This window comes from Mustela nigripes, chromosome 13 (assembly GCF_022355385.1).
Source record: "Mustela nigripes isolate SB6536 chromosome 13, MUSNIG.SB6536, whole genome shotgun sequence".
NCBI classification, from domain to species: domain Eukaryota; kingdom Metazoa; phylum Chordata; class Mammalia; order Carnivora; family Mustelidae; genus Mustela; species Mustela nigripes.
In genome coordinates, this window is record NC_081569.1 from 10,873,243 (window position 1) to 10,892,937 (window position 19,695).

The following is a 19,695-nucleotide window of genomic DNA, read 5'->3' on the forward strand; positions in this document are numbered from 1 at the left end:
GGGAGGGTATGTGCTTTGGTGAGTGCTGTGAAGTGTGTAAACCTGGTGATTCACAGACCTGTACCCCTGGGGATAAAAATACATGTTTATAAAAAATTAAAAAATTTAAAAAAACGTAGTCTTCTAGCACTGGACTCTTGTTCTTGCAATGATACGGTGAGCTTCCTCCTGCAGGGGTGCCCAGTCTCCAGTTCACCAGCCTCCCTCCTTTCCTATTATATTATATGCTTCTTGGGCAAGACCCATATGTCCTAGGACTTCTTTTGCAGATGAGCAAGTTGACCTCTGAGGACGGCTGCCCCCTTTTCCAATGTCAACTTATTATCCTTATTCCATCCCTCTTAGCTTTAGGCACGCTTCTCTCTGGAACTCCATACTATTTACAAGATCTCTGCAAAGGTCTTCAGCATGGCTTTTATAAGCCAGTAGGATTCCTCCCCCTCCTTTGAGAGCCCAGCTGATCTCTCTTCATTTCTGAATTAAGGTCCTTTTTTTAGCAAAGTGAATGCAGGTGGGGGTGGGGGGACACTACTCTTCCATAGAAGACCCCTGTCTCTGATTACTCCCAATGCTTAAAAACAAATGTGATCTTTTTAACCTCAGGGACACATGAGAGTCAGATGACCTGGCTCCACTTCAAAACAATCAGAATTTCTGGATCCAGGTGTTGGTATTTTGTAAAGCTCCTCAGATGATTCCAGTGTGCCATCATGGTCTCTAATCATTCTCCAAGTTTTTGGCCCATCTTGTATACTTAGTACACATGAGCCCTCCTAGGTAATTATGTTACTTTGAGGGGTTCTAGAAAATTTCCTCATCTGGAAAATGAGAAAGAGAGAGTCGTGTTTTCCAACTTGGGTTGCTTTGCCCATTGGCATTGACACAGAAAATTGTGGGGTCATTGAGCATTGCAAAATACTCAATATTTGTTGAATTCAAAATGTCTTTAGGGGCGCCTGGGTGGCTCAGTGGGTTAAGCCGCTGCCTTCGGCTCAGGTCATGATCTCAGGGTCCTGGGATCGAGTCCCGCATCGGGCTCTCTGCTCAGCAGGGAGCCTGCTTCCTTCTCTCTCTCTCTGCCTGCCTCTCAGTGTACTTGTAATTTCTCTCTGTCAAATAAATAAATAAAATCTTTAAAAAAAAATGTCTTTAACATTGCAAAATACCTAGTAGAAATTGCACACTTACCATGTTAAGGCACATGTGTTAAGTTTCTTTGCTTTTGCCTGAAATTATATGATGTGGATGATTCTAGTTTCAAAATATAGGGTTTGTGGGAAGAGGGGAAAATACCTTTGGCAAATAAAAGGTGAAAGGAAAAGGGGGGGGTGAGAGAGAAGGAAGGAAGGAAGGAAAACTCTGACAGTTATTTCAATAATTCCGTCCAGTTCTAGCATTCTGTGGTTTGACAACAACACCTTGGAAGAGAAACATTTCTGTGGAAGCCTACAGTCTTGGACCCCTCCTCCCCCCTTAAGAGAATTATATTCTAACAAAATACATTTTAAAAGAGACTCCATCCTAGGCCCCTTCTTTGTGAAACATTCTAACCGTTAGAAGTCAACATCCATGAAAAGAATTTGTCCTGAATTCAAGGACCTCAACACACAAGGCCTGGCTTACCTTAATGAGCCCTGCAGTTTGACATCCAGAATCAAGCAAGATGACAGGGACAAGAACAATGTTGTCAGGAGACATGTCAGTAAGCGGTGAAAAAAAAAATAAAACATTTTGCTACATGACAAATAAGTGCTCCCTGACTATCTGCCAGCTTTTGTCTCTACTCAAACCCAACTGTTAAATTACTCCAGCCAACATGGTCATTTCCCCCAATAATTTTTTTTTCTTGCCTGAGACTAATATAGATTTCATCAAAGAAACAGAGGCTGGGGCACCTGGGTGGCTCAGTGGGTTAAGCCACTGCCTTCAGCTCAGGTCATGATCTCAGGGTCCTGGGATCAAGTCCCGCATCGGGCTCTCTGCTCAGCAGGGAGCCTGCTTCCCTCTCTCTCTCTCTCTGCCTGCCTGTCTACTGTGATCTCTCTCTGTCAAATAAATAAGTTTAAAAAAAATCTTATATTAAAAAAAAAAAAGAAATAAAGAAACAGAGGCTGTGTTCCTTAGGCTGGTTTTTCTCTTTGTAGTGTCTCCTGAGGAAACAACCCCTTGAGGTCCCTCTCTCGTACACAGGGAGTGTGGTGACCATTGCTAGGCAACACGTCATCATAAAAATTTCATTGGTAAAAGAAAGTCTGTTTGAGAAGCCATTCTTCGTCTGTGCTATAGCTTCAACTCTCCTTTATAAAAAATAATAGAAAAAATAATAGAAATCCACTCCCCTTATGGTCCCTGACATCCATGATGAAGACTGGATGTCAAAGGAATCAAGGGGAAAACTCTTGAAATCCAAACAATGACAATAAGTAAATTAGAAAATTAGAAAGTATAAAAAGAAAAATGTCATTTATGATATTTTAGTCAGCTTGGGTTGCTCTAGCAAAATACCATAGGCTGAGTGGCTTAAACTACAGGCATATATTTTCACAATACATAGGCTGGCAGTCCAAGATCAAGGTGTTGGCAGATTCCATTCCTGGTGAGGAACCTCTTTCTCCTTTGCAAATGGCCATCTGCTGCTGTGGTTTCATTTGATAGAGAGAGTGAGTGAGTTCTGGTCAATATTTGTTGAATTCAAAATGTCTTTAGGGGCGCCTGGTCTCTCTTCTTCTTCTCATAAGGACACTAATCCCATTATGGGTGGGGGCTCTGCCTTCATGACCTTATCTCCAACTAATTACCTCCCAAAGGCCCCATCTCCAAATACCATCATATTGGGAGTTAGGACTTCAACATAGGAATTTTAGGGGGACACCAACATTCAATCTAACAAATATCAACCCAAATATTCAAATAATGCTCATGAAAGTTTTGCAGTGACATGGGGCACTTGGGTGGCTCAGTTGTTTAAGCATCCAGCTCTTGGTTTCAGCTCAGATCATGATTTCATGGGTTATGGGATTGAGTCCCACATCAGCCTCCACACTCAGCAGGGAGTACACCTCTGTCCCTCCCCGACTTGTTCTCTCTCTCTCTCTCTCTCTCTCATAGAAATAAACCTTTAAAAAAATTTTTGCAGTGACACATTGGCACATTATAAAGAGAATAAAATATCTGACGGTGACTGAACACTATCATTACCATTACTGTTTTTAAGAACTACCTAAACATTGGAGTGACAGTAATCTAAAACAGAACCAAAATATCACGTTTCCTTAGGAGATTAGAAGTTTGGATGTGATAGACAGAATTCTAAGATGACCCCCCAAGATGCCCACTGTCTGGAGTGTGCACCCCCATGAGGCAGGACCTGTAAATATAATGGGATATAACTCCTATGGTTATGTTCTATTATATGGCAAGAGGAATTTTCTCAGATATAATTAAGACCCCTATTCGGTATTAATCAAAAAGAAGATTATTCTGGTGGAACTGACCTGATCTTATCAAGTAAGCTCTTGAAGGGGATGTGAAGGTGGGAGATTAAGGGAGTCAGAGAGCTCCTGCTACCCTGGGAGAAAGCAGATATCCATGCTATGAACTGTCTGAGGGGACCATGGGGCAAAGAATTCTAAGTGGCTTCTAGGAACTGCGAGAGATGTCCTCAACTAACATTTAGCAAGAAAAGAGGGAGCTTAATACTCTAGCTGCAAAGAACTGAATTCAGCCAACAACCTGAATGAGCTTGAAAGAAGACCCCAAACTCCAGATGAGAACCAAAGCACAGCCAACACCTTGATATTTGCCTTATGAAACACTGAGCCAGAGAGTCCAGCCAAGCTGTGCCCAAATTCTTGACCCACCAAAACTATGAGACAATAGTTTATGTTCTTTTAGCTAAGGTTGTGGCAATTTGTTATGTAGCAATTGAAGACCAATGCAATGGGTGACAGTCATCTGCTTTTCTGTTTTCTATTTTTAAAAATTGTTTACTTGTATCACTGGCAAACCAAGAGCAAAACTGAAGTCTTCATTTGGAATAAAGGATTATTAAAGAAAGTATACATTACTATTGACATTCTGAGCCTAGGGAGTTCGCCCCGATTTCCTGGCCCTTGGCCCACAGCCACAAACTTCCTTTCTGACCCTCACTAAGTCAGAAAGTCTCTTCATGACACTAAGTCAGAACATATTTTAAAAGAGATATGCCTTATAAACAGACCTTACTCTAAGAATAAACAGACAGTCAGACTTCAGTATCTTAAGGACATAGCTAGGAAAGTATATGGGAATATATACAAATAAGTGTCTGTCACTGTCTGGCTTAGAGAGATAAAATCCATAACATGTATAAGGGTCTAGTGATATTTGTTGACATATGTTGCATTCACTCAATGGAATACTATGCACCCCTTTAAAATTATATAGCTCTAGGGTAAGCCTGGGCGGCTCAGTGGCTTAAGCTTCTGCCTTTGGCTCAGGTCATGATCAGGTCCTGGAATTGAGCCCTGCATCAGGCTCTCTGCTCGGCAGGGAGCCTGCTTCCTTCTCTCTCTCTCTCTCTCTCTCTGCCTGCTTCTCTGTCTACTTATAATCTCTCTCTGTGTGTCAAATAAATAAATAACATATTTAACATTATATAGCTCTATGTTTATTAATGTTGTAAGATGTTAATAATATAGTATCATGTCTGAGGGGGAAAAAAGAGGTTACAAGACCTTATATATAGACAATATCACAGTTTAAGGAAAGGTAATGGATACAGACAGAGGCCTAGAGATGGAGACGATAAAAGGCTCTCTATAAGGATGTACACCACAGTGATAAGACAGTTATCTCTAGTGGTTAAGATATTTTCCTTTTTGTTCATTTGAACTTCCTAATTTGTTTCAGTGAAAACAGGTTAATTGTGCAATTTTTCAAATTCAGGCAAAAAAGTTAACTATTCAACAGATTAAAGACATAGAAGAGGCTTGCAGCAGTTCATTAAAAGAAAGACATTCATTTCTATTTAATAGTCAATAGCCTTCTGAATTTTCTCAAGTTTTATTAACTGGTTGCAATCTTCCTGTTTGTCCTCATGTTTACAGCAATGGTTATATCGACTGACTCTAAAAGAGGACTGGCCTTCAGAATACTGAAATAAATCTGTTTTTCTTAACATTAATGGCATATTTTCCGGATGCAAATTACAGGGGTCAGTACTCAATAATTGGTTGTTGTTGTTGTTGTTGTTGTTCCAAAAGTACAAAAAGCACTGGGAATGCCATTTCCTTGATCCTTATTGATGCTTCCACTATGAAACTCCCATGAGAAAACATTCCTACTGAGAAAATGAACCCTTTCAATCATCTTCTCTTCGATTTAAACTGATGGGTAGATAATAACCTCACTCTTCAGGTTCAGCATCTTCTCTGTTCTCTGCCAAAGGAATCAGAACAAAAGATATTTAAAGTCATAGTAAAATCACTGACTATGTTATCCAACAAAATCTCTACTCTGTGAAGTAAACCCTTGGCTGGAAGTGCACATCTCCTCATGATCCAGGAGATAGAAAATTCTCTGCTGCGTAGAGGGTATGAGTGAGGGCTTTGTTACAAACTGGATACCCTAGAGCAATAGTTATCAAATATCCCCAGGGACCGTAGGAGATATTTGGCAATATCTGGAGACATTTTGATTATTATATATGGGGTATAGAATATGCTGTTGACATCTAGTACATAGAGGCTATGAATGCTGTGAAACACTCTACAGTGCAAAGGACAACCTTCCACAATGAAATAATTTTCCCAGCCTAAAATGTCAACAGTGTCAAATTTGAGAAACCCTCGTCTAGAGTATCAGAAACATACAAAACTGGTGATGCCAAGGACCTGAATGCAGTGGGAAGTCACTTCTCTTCCAAGGTAGAAACAGCAACAGCAAAAGTTACACCCAATTGCAGCCAATATGGAATAACCAGGAGTGGATTTACACTCCTGTCTTACATAACTAGAACTGCACAAACACATTCAAAAGAACATTTATCTGACATTGGATAACAGGTAACTAAGGACTGTAATCACCAAGAGAAAGAAACACATAAGGAGAGTCCTACAGTTGCTCTGGCTTACAGCCTAGAAGCATTTTCCAAGCTTCAGAATGGAAGTTGGAGCCCAAATAGAATCAAATGGTCTCCTTGAGTTGAGGGGACAGTGGTACATTCAGTGAGGTCAGGGCAACTGGAATTTGTGGGATGAAACAAAGAGGGTCTAGGGTCTTTGGCTGTGCACTGATCTACACGTGCTTGACGGGAAAACTACTGAAGTCTAGGGAAAGGGACTACCAGAAAAGAGTTCAGAGAAATATTTCTAGGACTCACACGGGGCTAGATATAGTGTTTGTTTCCACCAGCCAGAATGGAAGGACCTCGAGACATGTCATGATGGGTAAAATGCTCAAAAGCAGATTAGCTTAGTAGTGGGGTCAAATTAGTCCTTGACTAAAGGACGATTTGACCAGTCCTAAAAACAAACAAACAAACAAACAAACAAAAAACCTTAAAAGCAGACTCAAAAAGATCAATCCGAGAGTCCAAGTAATTCAACTGCATGCCAAAACAAAATCCAATACTATGTAAAAGAAAGCAACAAAATCAGCAAACAACGGCATAAAAATACACAATATCCAGCTTCTAATCAAAAATTGCCAGACAAGTGAAGAGCAAGAAAATATATCTATAACCACAAGAAAAATCAATCATTAGAAACAGACATATAAATCACAGAGATGATAGAAATAGGAGACAAGGACATTAGAACAGATTTTATAAGTATGTTTTATGTGTTTGAGAAGATAGAGGAAAGCATGGCATGATAAGGAAAGAAAAGGAAGACAAACTATTGAGAGTGATGATTTATTTCTTCATTCTGCCACTTATGGGCATGGTATTATGCTAGGCATTGGGGCTACAGAGATATTAAGTTTCAGCCCCTGCTCTCCTACAGTTCATTATCTAGCTGAAAAGGTAAGTGCAGGGGCGCCTGGGTGGCTCAGTGGGTTAAAGCCTCTGCCTTCAGCTCAGGTTGTGATCCCAGGGTCCTGGGATCAAGCCCCACATCGGGCTCTCTGCTCCACAGGGAGCCTGCTTCCTCCTCTCTCTCTGCCTGCCTCTCTGCCTACCTGTGATCTCTGTCTGTCAAATAAATAAATAAAATCTTTTTTTTAAAAAAAAAGGGTAAATGCAGAAATGATGAAATATGATAGAATGTGATGAATGCCAGTGAGACTTGGCCAAAGTGCTAGAGGAACACAGAAAGACTGGGTTGGTGACCACCTATGGTAGAGATCAGGGGTACCATTAGGGTTCTTTATCATTAGGGCAAATAATAATAGTCAATTTCTTGCAACAACAATAAAACTTACTGATACTTATTATATGCAAAAAAGTTGGAAGCTTAGTAATAAGATGGAGAAATAAAAACCTCTTGAAATTTGTATACCATTTTTTCCTTAAAACAAGAGGTAGGTATTATCATGGCTAGTAGATCACATTAATGTTCCTTAATTCTTTACTCCTCCCTGTATCCATTCCCTTTGACTTGTGACTTTGAAGTTCATACTGAAGAGGCAGAATATGATTTGCTTTGGCCAATGGAATATTAACAGATGTGACATGACCAAAAATTAAACATGTCTGCACATTTGGTTAAATTGTGTGTGCGCATGTGTGTGCTATCAGCATGAGAAGAACGGGGCACCTAGGTGGCTCAGTCACTAAGCGTGCCTTTGGCTCAGGTCATGATCCCAGGGTCCTGGGATCGAGCCCCCTATCGGGCTCCCTGCTCAGCTGGAACCCTGCTTCTCCCTCTCCCACTCCCCCTGCTTGTGTTCCCTTTCTTGCTGTCTCTCTCTCTGTCTAATGAACAAATAAAATCTTCAAAAAAAAAAAAATGAGAAGAAGAGGCTTATAACCAGGAAGAAGATGAGAGACAGGTGGGAAAAGATCTACCTCAGCTAGCCCACAGACCCGCAGTAAGAAACAAAGTCACCAACCTGAGCCCAGTCTGGATCTGCTAAACCCCAGCTGGCCCTCCAATGTGTCTTATTCTTGTGTCCCACTGATACTTACACTTGTTAGGTAGCAGTACTTCACAGATATGCACTCCGAAATGAAGGGGCAGAGGTTAAATAGCTCCGCTAGAGTGACACTCCTAGAACAATAGAACCAATATTTGAACTTACAACTGCCTGACTCCAAGCCAGCATTTTTACACATTTACTACTTCCCAAAGCCTCATGCCTGAGAACTTGCCCTAAGGCAATAATAGTCCCTTAAAAGACTATATACGCATATATATTTACTACAGTTTTTCTTAGGATAAAAGAAAATTGAAAATGACTTAAAGTCCTCATAGGGAGAAAAACAGTTAAGCAACTTGTATTATACCAACCTAAAGAAGTGGCGTGTACTTAGGAAATGACAATCATGAAGAGTATGCGATGTAGACAGAGGTTTGTTTTCTAATGATAATCTTAAAAGCTAGAATGTAAGTATTTCATAGGTCAACTAAAAGTGCACCTGTATAGATATGCAGATATGTGTGTATACATATGTGCAAAAGGAAAAGGGCAAAAAAGCAACTTATTAAATAAAATCGATTTCATAGAGCTGTGGGATAAAAAGTGGTGTATTTTAGTCTTTAGATTTTCCATTAGAGTTGTTATAATGAAAACAGCGATTAAACTGACACGCACACAGCTCTAGTGTCACACCTAAATCCACTCAGAGTGTTCACACAGCCACCCACCATCCATCCACAACAAGCCTCCAGAGCATTTAGGAGGCATTTTTGGAAAGTATGTATAAGTACAGGATTTTTGTGCATCACCTTCTATAGCACTTTTTAAAAAATTTACATATATTGTATTATTTGCCCAGGGGTACACATCTGTGATTCTTCAGTCTTACACAATTCACAGAGCTCACCATAGCACATACCCTCCCCAATGTCCATCACCCAGCCACCCTATCCTTCCCTCCCCCTCAACAACCCTCAGTTTGTTTCCTGCGATTAAGAGTCTCTTATGGAGGGTGCCTGGGTGGCTCAGTGGGTTAAGCCTCTGCCTTTGGCTCGGGTCATGATCTCAGGGTCCTGGGATCGAGCCCCATGTCAGGCTCTCTGCTCAGTGGGGAGCCTGCTTCCCCCTCTCTCTCTGCCTGCCTCTCTGTCTACTTGTGATCCCTCTCAAATAAATGAATAAAATCTTAAAAAAAAAAGAGTCTCTTATGGTTTATCTCCCTCCTGATCCCATCTTGTTTCATTTTTTTCCTCCCTCCCTTCCTTGCCTCTCAAATTCCTCATAACAGAGAGGTCATATGATAATTGTCTTTCTTTGATTGACTTATTTCACTTAGCCTAATACCCTCTAGTTCCATCCACATTGTTACAAATGGCAAGAATTAGTGGTTTTTTTGATGGCTGCATAAGATTCCATTGTGTATGTATGTGTGTGTGTGTGTGTGTGTGTGTGTGTGTGTGTGTACATACATACCACATCTTCTTTATCCACTCATCTGTTGATGGGCATCTAGGTTTTTTCCATAGTTTGGCTACTGTAGACATTGCTGCTATAAACATTAGAGTGCACATGCCCCTTCAGATCACTACAGTTGTTACTTTTCAGAAAAAACCCAGTAGTGCGAATGCTGGGTCATAGGGTAGTTCTATTTTCAACTTTTTGAGGAATGTCCATACAGTTTTCCAGAGTGGCTGCTCCAGCTTGCATTCCCACCAACAGATACAGCACTTTTTTTTTTTTCTTTTTTAAGAAATGTGCTCTTATTGTTTTTTGATGACTTGGGTTCATGCTTTTAATATATTTTGGCAATTATGAATTTTTTACCTAGCAACACACTTAAGGAAATTTTTTTGGAGACAATTTTCTGATTATTGTTAAACTTCATAAATGGTTAGTTTTATTCCTTACTTATATGTCTGAAAGGACAATATGATGAAGCACATATATGAAAGGAATTATTGTAAACTATTTTAGATTGCTATTAACAACTTGCATCATCAAACCACAAAAAAAAAGTATATTGTTTATCTTAAACGCAAGTAAAGCTTCTAATAAACAAAAAAGATCTCTCTCACCAGTGCTGTTAGCAATGGCTTCAGAGAGCAACTATTACAAGCTCTAATGAGGGGCTGCCAAGGCTTCCTTGGCCTTAGCAGATGAACAGAAATGGACCCCAATTCCCAAAGGCCTTGCATTTGTCAACCAGAACGTATTTTTTTTCATCAATAAATTCTTTCACATCAAAGCTGGAGCCCATTCATATCCTGGCTGTCAACCTGCTAAGAAAATGAGAGGATCTGGATATGATGAGGGAGTATTTGTCTCCTTCCTTCAACCTCTCAGGTATTCATAGTTCCTTGTATAGAGCATTTATTGGTGCCCCTGCTCTTTGCTGGGCACGTTTGGGATGTTATCCCAGTTAATCTCTGAATAATAGGTATCACCCCGTTTTCTAGATGGCAGTGCCAAGCCTTGGAGAAGTTGAGTGATTTGTACCAAGTGGCTTTGAGCAATAGTATTAAATTAATCAAGGAAACAAGTTGATACCAAGGTTGTTTTCCTCTTAAGCAATTACAACCTAATTCTCCAGTGACTACAACTAGAGTCCTTTGATGGTGGATTGGAGAAAACATGGTATTGGGGGTATATGGAAAGGACCATCTACTTTGGTCTAGGCCATTACTAGCTCCTCCCTGAGCCTTGGCTACAGAGGGTTCACTGCCTCCTTTCTTCCACCCTACTCTCCCTCTAATCCATCCTCTTCTCTCCAGCTGGAGATGTCTTCAAAGCACGTCTGATCACACCATGTTTGCTTACCAGTCTTGAGTGACTCCCCAAGACTTTCCATGGAACTTCAGAATACCTTGTCATGCTGTTCTGAGTCTTTTTATTTTGGGTCAATTATCTCTTTAGCATCATCTCCCCTGTTCTACAATCATCCAGAGCTACTTACAGATTCCTGAATATACCAACTCAGGCTTTCATGTCTGTGCCTGAATGTCCTCTTCTTTTTGTCCATATGTGTTATGGACTTGTTTGAATTCCTATGTTGAAGCCTTACTTCCCAATGTAATAGTATTTGAAGGTGTAAACTTTCAGAGATAATTATGGTTAGATTAGGTCATGAGAATTGGATTCTCATAATGAGATTATCGCCCTTATAAGAAGAGACACCAAAGTGCTCCTGCTCTCTCTAGCTCTCCCACTCTATATCATCTCCCTCTCTCTCTTTCTTCCCCTTTCACCCCATATAAGGACAAAACAAGAAGGTGGCCATATACAAACTAGGAGGAGGGCTCTCACCAGGTTACAGAATCTGTCAGCATCCTGAACCTGGATTTTCCCTTCTCCAAAACTGTGAGAAATAAATATTTTCTTTGAACCACACAGTCTATAGTATTTTGTTACAGCAGCCTGAACAGACTGAGAAAACCTGGGAAAAATTTCTTTCTCAAAGGGACCCTGTTGATTATTCACCCCCAGGGAGGAGAAGAGAATTATCCCTCTCTGGGCAACTCTATACTGCAATATTGTATACTGTAAACTTTGGTTGTGTTGCCTTTCCCTGGCCAGAACATTATGTTCACATGCCTATTTCCTCTTCTGCATTGTGACCTTCTTGAGGACAAGGACTTTTTCATTGGATTCATCGTTGTGTTCTCAGCAATGACACATGCACAATACAGAGTAGGAACTCAATAAATGCATGTCAACCAGAACTAAATTTAAAATAGCCACCATTCAGGGGCGCCTGGGTGGCTCAGTGGGTTAAGCCACTGCCTTCAGCTCAGGTCATGATCTCAGGGTCCTGGGATCGAGTCCCACATCGGGCTCTCTGCTCTGCGGAAAGCCTGCTTCCTCCTCCTCTCTCTCTCTCTGCCTGCCTCTCTGCCTACTTGTGATCTTTCTCTGTCAAATAAATAAATTCTTAAAAAAAATAAAATAAAATAGCCACCATTCAAAGAGGAAAAGGGGGACTAACCATTCACTGAGGCCCTCTAAATAGCAACCACTGGGTTAGGCTTGTTACCATGTTATTAATTCTTATGTCTCATTTAATCCTCACAATAACTGTGTAAGGTGGGTGTGATCATCCCCATGCAGATGGTAACAAGGACATTCCAGGAGCTATAGTGACTCTACTACAGTCATGGAGTCACTAAGCAGTATAGTCAGGATTCACTCTTATATGCTCCAAAGCCAGCACTCTGGCCTTCTCCAGCTGCCTTCCATTCAGAGGGGATGCATATCCCTGCATCTGGAAAGACATGGCTTTTCCAGACATTCTTCCCTTCAGGAGTAGAGCCCTCACCCAGCCATCCTGACTTCCATTCTACATCTGGCCCATGATGTCAACTTCTGTAGGTGCCATCACAATAGGGAACCTTTGCATTTGGCTTCTTGGCAGGAACCAGGGCGAGTGAGAGCTCAACAGGTACTTTGTGGGGTTCTCGTGATGAGAAGGGAACTGAACAGAAGACATTGGGCCACAGGCTGGCCTTCCATGAGCAAGGTGGATTCATCAGGGTGGAAACATCTTGACGCACTGAAGGCACTAGGTGGGGACTCTCTTAAGGTACTTATCAGCTCTCAGATGCAAACCAATGGAATATGCAATCTAGGTCTTTTCTTTCATGCTTCCCAAATTCTACCAACTTCTGCCCACTGTCCAATTCTAAAGCCACTTCCAAATTTGTAGATATTTGTTATAACAATACCCCACTTCCTGGTAGAAAAATCTCTATTAGTTTTCTAGGCCTGCCAAAGTGAATCACCACTAACCTGGTGGCTTAAAACAACAGAAATGTATTCTCTCATAGTTCTGAAGGGCAGAAGTCTGAAATCAAGATGTTGGCACAGTCATGCTCTTTCTCTGAAGGCTCTAGGGGAGGATCATTTATTACCTCTTTTATCTCTGGTAGCTCCAGAGCTATGGCTTGTTTGTAGCAGCTTTAATTCCCTTTGCATTTTTGTGTCTCAAATATCCCTTTTCTTTTCTTGTATAAGGACACCAGTCATTGGATTTAGGGCATACCCTAAAGCCAGATGATCTCATCCTAAGACCTTTAGTTGTATCGATAAAGATCATATTTCCAAGTAAGATCACATTTATAGATACTATGAGTTAAGATTTATATATATCTTTTTAGAGGATACTTCTCAACCCATTACGTGCCCTTTATTTCTTTTTTACTCAGAATTTAACTTTTGTTCATAAAAGAAAAGATACAAAATTCCAAACTAATTTTTCTTCCTGCATCTTAAAATAATCTTTGGTCTTGTTAATGGCTTGCATTGCTTTGGTGGAATCAAATCACTGCAACCACCTATCAATGATATATGAAATGAAAACCCTAAAAAAAAAAGAAGGAAAGAAAGAAAGAAAATCCTTTACCCACTATAAGAGGAAGAAAAAGAACTGAAGCAGACTCAGAGGTGGTTATAAATGTCTGTCCACCAAAGAATCTGGCACATTTTTACTGAAAATATCCTTTATTATAAATGAACAGCATGATCACATCTGCAGACAGAGGATTTTTTAAAATTTTTTATTTTTTATAAACATATATTTTTATCCCCAGGGGTACAGGTCTGTGAATCACCAGGTTTACACACTTCACAGCACTCACCAAAGCACATACCCTCCCCAATGTCCATAACCCCAACCCCCTTCTCCCAACCCCCTCCCCCCAGCAACCCTCAGTTTGTTTTGTGAGATTAAGAGTCACTTATGGTTTGTCTCCCTCCCAATCCCATCTTGCTTCATTGATTCTTCTCCTACCCACTTCAGCCCCCATGTTGCATCACCACTTCCTCATATCAGGGAGATCATATGATAGTTGTCTTTCTCTGCTTGACTTCTTTCACTAAGCATGATATGCTCTAGTTCCATCCATGTTGTCGCAAATGGCAAGATTCAATTTCTTTTGATGGCTGCATAGTATTCCATTGTGTATATATACTACGTCTTCTTGATCCATTCATCTGTTGATGGACATCTAGGTTCTTTCCATAGTTTGGCTATTGTGGACAGGGCTGCTATAAACATTCAGGTGCATGTGCCCCTTTGAATCACTATGTTTGTATCTTTAGGGTAAATACCCAGTAGTGCAATTGCTGGGTCATAGGGCAGTTCTATTTTCAACATTTTGAGGAACCTCCATGCTGTTTTCCAGAGTGGCTGCACCAGCTTGCATTCCCACCAACAGTGTAGGAGGGTTCCCCTTTCGCCGCATCCTCGCCAGCATCTGTCATTTCCTGACTTGTTTATTTTAGCCATTCTGACTGGTGTGAGGTGATATCTCATTGTGGTTTTGATTTGTATTTCCCTGATGCCGAGTGATATGAAGCACTTTTTCATGTGTCTGTTGGCCATCTGGATGTCTTCTTTGCAGAAATGTCTGTTCATGTCCTCTGCCCATTTCTTGATTGGATTTTGTTCTTTGGGTGTTGAGTTTGCTAAGTTCTTTATAGATTCTGGACACTAGTCCTTTATCTGATATGTCGTTTGCAAATATCTTCTCCCATTCTGTCAGTTGTCTTTTGATTTTGTTAACTGTTTCCTTTGCTGTGCAAAAGCTTTTGATCTTGATGAAATCCCAATAGTTCATTTTTGCCCTTGCTTCCCTTGCCTTTGGCGTTGTTCCTAGGAAGATGTTGCTGCGGCTGAGGTCGAAGAGGTTGCTGCCTGTGTTCTCCTCAAGGATTTTGATGGATTCCTTTCTCACATTGAGGTCCTTCATCCATGTTGAGTCTATATTTGTGTGTGGTGTAAGGAAATGGTCCAATTTCATTTTTCTGCATGTGGCTGTCCAATTTTCCCAGCACCATTTATTGAAGAGGCTGTCTTTTTTCCATTGGACATTCTTTCCTGCTTTGTCGAAGATTAGTTGACTGTAGAGTTGAGGGTCTATTTCTGGGCTCTCTATTCTGTTCCATTGATCTATGTGTCTGTTTTTGTTCCAGTACCATGCTGTCTTGATGATGACAGCTTTGTAATAGAGCTTGAAGTCCGGAATTGTGATGCCCAACGTTGGCTTTCTTTTTCAATATCCCTTTGGCTCTTCGAGGTCTTTTCTGGTTCCATATAAATTTTAGAATTATTTGTTCCATTTCTTTGAAAAAGATGGATGGTACTTTGATAGGAATTGCATTAAATGTGTAGATTGCTTTAGGTAGCATAGACATTTTCACAATATTTATTCTTCCAATCCAGGAGCATGGAACATTTTTCCATTTTATTGTGTCTTCCTCAATTTCTTTCATGAGTACTTTATAGTTTTCTGAGTATAGATTCTGTGTCTCTTTGGTTAGGTTTATTCCTAGGTATCTTATGGTTTTGGGTGCAATTGTTAATGGGATTGACTCCTTAATTTCTCTTTCTTCTGCCTTGCTATTGGTGTAGAGAAATGCAACTGATTTCTGTGCATTGATTTTATATCCTGACACTTTACTGAATTCCTGTACAAGTTCTAGCAGTTTTGGAGTGGAGTCTTTTGGGTTTTCCACATATAGTATCATATCATCTGCGAAGAGTGATAATTTGACTTCTTTGCCGATTTGGATGCCTTTAATTTCCTTTTGTTGTCTGATTGCTGAGGCTAGGACCTCTAGTACGATGTTGAATAGCAGTGGTGATAATGGACATCCCTGCCGTGTTCCTGACCTTAGCGGAAAAGCTTTCAGTTTTTCTCCATTGAGAATGATATTTGCGGTGGGTTTTTCATAGATGGCTTTGATGATATTGAGGTATGTGCCCTCTATCCCTACACTTTGAAGAGTTTTGATCAGGAAGGGATGTTGTACTTTGTCAAATGCTTTTTCAGCATCTATTGAGAGTATCATATGGTTCTTGTTCTTTCTTTTATTGATGTGTTGTATCACAGTGACTGATTTGCGGATGTTGAACCAACCTTGCAGGCCTGGAATAAATCCCACTTGGTCGTGGTGAATAATCCTTTTAATGTACTGTTGAATCCTATTGGCTAGTATTTTGTTGAGTATTTTCGCATCTGTGTTCATCAAGGATATTGGTCTATAGCTCTCATTTTTGATGGGATCCTTGTCTGGTTTTGGGATCAAGGTGATGCTGGCCTCATATATGAGTTTGGAAGTTTTCCTTCCATTTCTATTTTTTGGAACAGTTACAGGAGAATAGGAATTAGTTCTTCTTTAAATGTTTGGTAGAATTCCCCCTGGAAGCCGTCTAGCCCTGGGCTTTTGTTTGTTTGGAGATTTTTAATGACTGTTTCAATCTCCTTACTGGTTATGGGTCTGTTCAGGCTTTCTATTTCTTCCTGGTTCAGTTGTGGTAATTTATATGTTTCTAGGAATGCATCCATTTCTTCCAGATTGTCAAATTTGTTGGCGTAGAGTTGCTCATAGTATGTTCTTATAATAGTTTGTATTTCTTTGGTGTTAGTTGTGATCTCTCCTCCTTCATTCATGATTTTATTTATTTGGGTCCTTTCTCTTTTCTTTTTGATAAGTCTGGTCAGGGGTTTATCAATTTTATTAATTCTTTCAAAGAACCAGCTCCTAGTTTTGTTGATTTGCTCTATTGTCTTTTTGGTTTCTATTTCATTGATTTCTGCTCTGATCTTTATGATTTGTCTTCTCCTGCTGGGCTTAGGGTTTCTTTCTTGTTCTTTCTCCAGCTCCTTTAGGTGTAGGGTTAGGTTGTGTACCTAAGACCTTTCTTGTTTCTTGAGAAAGGCTTGTACCGCTATATATTTTCCTCTCAGGACTGCCTTTGTTGTGTCCCACAGATTTTGAACCATTGTATTTTCATTATCATTTGTTTCCATGATTTTTTTCAATTCTTCTTTAATTTCCCGGTTGACCCATTCATTCTTTAGAAGGATGCTGTTTAGTCTCCATGTATTTGGGTTCTTTCCAAACTTCCTCTTGTGGTTGAGTTCTAGCTTTAGAGCATTCTGGTCTGAAAATATGCAGGGAATGATCCCAATCTTTTGATACCGGTTGAGTCCTGATTTAGGACCGAGGATGTGATCTATTCTGGAGAGTGTTCCATGTGCACTAGAGAAGAATGTGTATTCTATTGCTTTGGGATGAAATGTTCTGAATATATCTGTGATGTCCATCTGGTCCAGTGTGTCGTTTAAGGCCTTTATTTCCTTGCTGATCTTTTGCTTGGATGATCTGTCCATTTCAGTGAGGTGAGTGTTAAAGTCCCCTACTATTATTCTATTATTGTTGATGTGTTTCTTTGATTTTGTTATTAATTGGTTTATATAGTTGGCTGCTCCCACGTTGGGGGCATAGATATTTAAAATTGTTAAATCTTCTTGTTGGACAGACCCTTTGAGTATGATATAGTGTCCTTCCTCATCTCTTATTATAGTCTTTGGCTTAAATTCTAATTGATCTCATATAAGGATTGCCACTCCTGCTTTCTTCTGATGTCCATTAGCATGGTAAATTCTTTTCCACCACCTCACTTTAAATCTGGAGGTGTCTTTGGGCTTAAAATGAGTTTCTTGGAGGCAACATATAGATGGGTTTTGTTTTTTTATCCATTCTGATATCCTGTGTCTTTTGCCAGGGGCATTTAGCCCATTCACATTCAGGGTAACTATTGAGAGATATGAATTTAGTGCCATTGTATTGCCTGTAAGGTGACTGTTACTGTATATGGTCTCTGTTCCTTTCTGATCTACCACTTGTAGGCTCTCTCTTTGCTTAGAGGACCCCTTTCAAGATTTCCTGTAGAGCTGGTTTGGTGTTTGCAAATTCTTTCAGTTTTTGTTTGTCCTGGAAGCTTTTAATCTCTCCTTCTATTTTCAATGATAGCCTAGCTGGATATAGTATTCTTGGCTGCATGTTTTTCTCGTTTAGTGCTCTGAAAATATCATGCCAGCTCTTTCTGGCCTGCCAGGTCTCTGTGGATAAGTCAGCTGCCAATCTAATATTTTTACCATTGTATGTTACAGACTTCTTTTCCCGGGCTGCTTTCAGGATTTTCTCTTTGTCACTGAGACTTGTAAATTTTACTATTACGTGACGGGGTGTGGGCCTATTCTTATTAATTTTGAGGGGCATTCTCTGAACCTCCTGAATTTTGATGCTCGTTCCCTTTGCCATATTGGGGAAATTCTCCCCAATAATTCTCTCCAGTATACCTTCTGCTCCCCTCTCTCTTTCTTCTTCTTCTGGAATCCCAATTATTCTAATGTTGTTTCGTCTTATGGTGTCACTTATCTCTCGAATTCTCCCCTCATGGTCCAGTAGTTGTTTGTCCCTCTTTTGCTCAGCTTCTTTATTCTCTGTCATTTGGTCTTCTATATCACTAATTCTTTCTTCTGCCTCATTTATCCTAGCAGTGAGAGCCTCCATTTTTGATTGCACCTCATTAATAGCTTTTTTGATTTCAACTTGGTTAGATTTTAGTTCTTTTATTTCTCCAGAAAGGGCTTTTATATCTCTTTAGAGGGTTTCTCTAATATCTTCCATGCCTTTTTCGAGCCCAGCTAGAACCTTGAGAATTGTCATTCTGAACTCTAGATCTGGCATATTACCCATGTCTGTATTGATTAGGTCCCTAGCCTTCGGTACTGCCTCTTGTTCTTTTTTTTGTGTTGAATTTTTCCATCTTGTCATTTTGTCCAGATAAGAGTATATGAAGGAGCAAGTAAAATACTAAAAGGGTGGCAACAACCCCAGGAAAATTGCTTTAACCAAATTAGAAGAGATCCCAAATTGTGAGGGGGTAGAAAGGGGATGAAAAGAGGTTCAAAAAGGAAGAAAGAAAAGAAAAGAAAAAAGAGAAAGAAAGGAAAAAAAAGAATTAAAAAAAAGAAAACAAATAAGAAAAACATAAAAAAGAAAAAATATATATATTGGATAAACTAGTTAAAAAATGTTAAAAAAGAAAAAGGTAAAAGTTAAAAAAAAAATTTACCAGAAGGTGAGAAAAAAAAAAACAAAAAATGAAAAAGAAAAAATCAAATTAACTGCAAGACTAAAAAAAAATCACAGGGAAAAAGCCATGAGTTCCGTGCTTTGCTTTCTCCTCCTCTGGAATTTTGCTACTCTCCTTGGTATTGAAACAGCTCTCCTTGGTCGGTGAACTTGGTCTCAGCTGGATTTCTTGTTGATCTTCTGGGGGAGGGGCCTGTTGTAGTGATTCTCAAGTGTCTTTGCCCCAGGCGGAATTGCACTTCTCTTATCAGGGGCCTGGGTGAGTAATCTGTTGGGTTTGCTTTCAGGAGCTTTTGTTCCCTGAGCGCTTTCCGTAGAGTTCCAGAGGACGGGAATACAAATGGCGGCCTCCTGGTCTCCGGCATGGAGGAGCCAAGAGCCCAGGGCCCCACTCCTCAGTGCGCCCTCAGAGAACAGCGCCCAGTTACTCTCGTCTGCCTGACCTCCGGCCGCGCTCCGAGCTCACCGAGCCTGCGACCGGTTCAAGGTAACACCGAGCTGTGAGCTTACTGTCGGCTCTGTCTCTGTAGCCGGCTTTCCCGTTCCAATACCCGCAAGCTCTGCGACACTCAGACACCCCCGATCCTTCTGTGACCCCACGTGGGCTTCGCCCCGGTTTAGCCTCTGGAGCGATATCCCTCAGTGGAACAGACTTTTAAAAGTCCTGATTTTGTGCGCGGTTGCTCCGCCGCT